This window comes from Triticum dicoccoides, chromosome 2B, assembly GCF_002162155.2.
Source record: "Triticum dicoccoides isolate Atlit2015 ecotype Zavitan chromosome 2B, WEW_v2.0, whole genome shotgun sequence".
Taxonomy (NCBI): domain Eukaryota; kingdom Viridiplantae; phylum Streptophyta; class Magnoliopsida; order Poales; family Poaceae; genus Triticum; species Triticum dicoccoides.
Window position 1 is genome coordinate 819,652,318 of NC_041383.1, and position 4,425 is coordinate 819,656,742.

Sequence of the window (4,425 nt, forward strand, 5' to 3'; positions counted from 1 at the left end):
GCCGCAACCGAGCGCCGCCATGTACTCGCCGCCGTAAATCGCGCGGCCACAGCCTCCGCCTCGCCGCGCCTGCGTGCCCGTCGACGCCTCCGTCACCTTCCTCGCCTACCGGAGGCCTTAGCTGGAGCTCGGAGGCGCTGCAGCATCGGATCCCCTTCGTCCCCTTCTCCGGCTGCCATCGATCTTCTTCGTCTCCGGTGCCGCCCCTGTAGCTCCTAAACCGTCACCGAGCCTTCTTGTGTGCTCCACGATGAGCTCTCCTTCCTCTCCGCTCTCTTCTCCTCGCCCCAACGTGCTCGTAATCACCGCCTCGTACGTGCCCGAACCCATCACCGCGGGAGCTCATCGCCGACGAGCTTCCGGCGACCAAATGGTCCCGCTCCAGTGCCCGTTTAGCTCGCCCGCGCACGTAGAGCCTGCCTAGCCTCTTCTTTTGCTCCGTAGCCCGTTGTTCCGCCGTCTCCGACATCCACCCGTACGAGTCGCCGCCTCCGCTGCTCGCCGGCGAGGTTCCGGTCATCCCCAAGACCAACCCGTAGTCCCATGCGACGCGCGACGTCGTTAGCTTTCGAACGGGAGTAGCCACGCCCGTTTTGGGCCACCGTGGCGGAATCCCGAAGCTCGCCGGCGTCCTCCGCCGTGTTTTGGCTTGCCAAAGCCAACTCCGGCGCCGGCATCCGACGTGGCTGACCTGGGGCTACCACCAGGGTGACTGCCAACGGGTCCCACGGGCCCCAGTTGACTGGGTTGACCAGTCAACCCTGCTGACTTGGCAACCCCAGCCACTGACCAGTTGGGCCCACCCCCCTAATCAACAGGAATTAATTAAATTAGTTTAGTTAACCTAAATTAGACAATGACAGGTGGGCCCAATAGTTTAATAACTGAATTTAGATTAGTTTGAACCCTGTTTAACCCACTGTCTATGACAGGTGGGTCCCCCATGTCAATTTGACTAGTCAACCGAACTGCTGGCTGCTGACGTCACTCTTATGTCATGCTGACGTCATAAATTCATTTTCGAGTTAAATAATTAATTAATTAAATTTCAAAAATTAAAATAATCTTTAGAAAATCATATCTTTTAATCCGTAACTCGGATGAAAATACTTTCTACATGAAAGTTGCTCAGAACGACGTGACGATTCCGGATACGCAGTCCGTTCGTCCGCCACACACCCCTAACCTATCGAACTCGCAACTTTTCCCCTCCGGTTCATCTGTCCGAAAACACGAAGCACCGGGAATACTTTCCCGGATGATTCCCCCCTTAACCAGTACCACCTCATACCACGTTAGGGCACGCCTAGCATCGCTTCTTGACATGTCATGCATCGATATGCATCTGTTTACTTGGTATTCATTGTTTCTTCCCCCTCTTCTCTCCGGTAGACTACGAGACCGACGCTGCTGCTGCCCAGTTCGACTACGGAGTTGACGACCCCTCTCTCTTGCCAGAGCAACCAGGCAAGCCCCCCCTTTGATCACCAGATATCGCCTATTCTCCTCTATACTGCTTGCATTAGAGTAGTGTAGCATGTTACTGCTTTCGTTAATCCTATTCTGATGCATAGCCTGACATTGTTGCTACATCTGATGATACCTTACCTGCAATCCTAAATGCTTAGTATAGGATGCTAGTTATCATCATTGGCCCTACATTCTTGTCAGTCTGCCTTGCTATACTTTTGGGCCGTGATCACTCGGGAGGTGATCACGGGTATATACTATACATACATACATACTATACAGATGGTGACTAAAGTCGGGTCAGCTCGAAGAGTACCCGCGAGTGATTCACGGATTGGGGGCTGAAAGGACCTTTGTCCCGATGGCCCTCTGTGTGGATCTTTATGGCGGAGCGACAGGGCAGGTTGAGACCGCCTAGGAGAGAGGTGGGCCTGGCCCTGTTCGGCGTTCGCGGATACTTAACACGCTTAACGAGATCTTGGTATTTGATCTGAGTCGGATACGAGCCTATACGCACTAACCATCTACGCGGGAGTAGTTATGGGTATCCCGGCGTCGTGGTATCAGCCGAAGCACTTCAGACGTCAGCGACGGAGCGGCGCGCGCCGGATTGGAACGTAAGCCTGCTCTTGTATTAAGGGGGCTAGTTCTGCTTCCGGCCGCCCACGCAACGTGCAGGTGTGCTATGGGCGATGGGCCCAGACCCCTGTGCGCTTAGGTTTAGACCGGCGTGCTGGCCTCTCTGCTTTGCCTAGGTGGGGCTGCGACGTGTTGATCTTCCGAGGCCGGGCATGACCCAGGAAAGTGTGTCCGACCAAATGGGATCAAGCGTGTTGGGGAATGTGGTGCACCCCTGCAGGGAAGTTAATCTATTCGAATAGCCGTGATCTTCGGTAACAGGACGACTTGGAGTTGTACCTTGACCTTATGACAACTAGAACCGGATACTTAATAAAACACACCCTTCCAAGTGCCAGATACAACCGGTGGTCGCTCTACCTCAGGGATATGAGGAGGGGATCGCCGGGTAGGATTATGCTATGAGATGCTATTTGGAGATGCTACTTGGAGGATTTCAATCTACTCTCTTCTACTTGATGCAAGACGGTGGCTGCGAGAAGCGTAGTCTTCGACAGGATTAGCTATCCCCCTCTTATTCTGGCATTCTGCAGTTCAGTCCACTGATATGGCCTCCTTACACATACACCCATGCATATGTAGTGTAGTTCCTTGCTTGCGAGTACTTTGGATGAGTACTCACGGTTGCTTTCTTCCCCCTTTTCCCCCTTTCCTTTCCTTCTGGTTGTCGCAACCAGATGCTGGAGTCCAGGAGCCAGACGCCACCATCGACGACGACCCCTACTACACCGGAGGTGCCTGCTACTACGTGCTGCCCGCTGACGACGACCAGGAGTAGTTTGGAGGATCCCAGGCAGGAGGCCTGCGCCTCTTTCGATCTGTATCCCAGTTTGTGCTAGCCTTCTTAAGGCAAACTTGTTTAACTTGTCTGTACTCAGATATTGTTGCTTCCACTGACTCGTCTTTGATCGAGCACTTGTATTCGAGCCCTCGAGGCCCCTGGCTTGTATTATGATGCTTGTGTGACTTATTTTATTTGTAGAGTTGTGTTGTGATATCTTCCCGTGAGTCCCTGATCTTGATCGTACACATTTGCATGCATGATTAGTGTACGATTGAATCGGGGGCGTCACAAGTTGGTATCAGAGCCGACTGCCTGTAGGAATCCCCCTTCCACACTCCTTGGCCGAAGTCGAGTCTAGACATTACAAAAACTTTTGCTAACTTGGCTGTGTGCCTTACGGGCCCACGTCGCCATTTGGGTGGTATTAGGATCTTTTACTCCTCGACCTTTACTCTGGGACTCTGAACTCTTTTCTACTCGGGTTAAACAAATTTACTAACTCTGACATTAGGATCCCGTTACCACGTTCACCCCAAAGTTGGATAAGCCATAGTTATTCTGTAGGATAGCATTTTGAATAGTGCACGTGTTGTCATTTGACTCCATTGAAACCTCTTTGTTTTCAGATGGAACCCGTGAGGCAGGTCGTGCGCCACACTGTGGCCATTGGTGCCTCAGGATCACCTGCTGTGCTAGCTGATATGATGACCTATCTGGGTTATCGCTGGCACCCTGAGTACACCGTCTACGAGGAGTACCAGGACTTTAAACAGGAGCAGTACCGTGCCATCGTCCACCTCTACTCTCGGGAGTATGAGTCCACTACCGTGCTGCACACCGCTCATGGTGTTGGAGTGACCATCGAGATGGCAGTCCACGATGCGGCTCATGCTGCTCTGACACGTCTTCGTGGAGAGTATCAGGCATTGGACACTTCCCCTTTCAGACACATTCCTATCGCATCTGACGTTGGTGCGGAGGGATACTACACTGCCGCCTACTCCACCGTCACCCGAGAGCCTTTCCACCATCAGCGCCTGGTTATGCATGCTGATGGGCTGGACCGAGCTAACAGAGCTCTTCGCCACGAGTTGTACACCACTCGTCAGCACCTTTACAGGGCTCTGACGCGGTTGCACCCCTTTGTCCGGTCTGGACAGCTGCCGCGTTCCGCGATCTACCCAGCCAGGACCGTGATGCCCCACGGTGTCGGATGGCCAGAGGTGGGAGGCTACTCTCCCGCACTTGGTCCTCTTCTGCCACCTGAGCGTCGGATTCTACACCAGAGTATCCGCGGCCCCCAGGCCACGGACGTGGAGGACTATCCGTTGCCCCACTACCAGCTGTCAGGTTACAGCTACCTTCACAGTACCTCCTGGGACTGATGTAGTCTTGTTCATTAGTCTTAGATGCACTCGCGAGCCTGCGTGCCGCCTATGATGACTTAATCTATGTACTGAACTCTGTGTACTGAACTCTATGTCCGACCCCTTTTGTAAGTTATACCGACTATCTATGTGGTATCTGTCGTG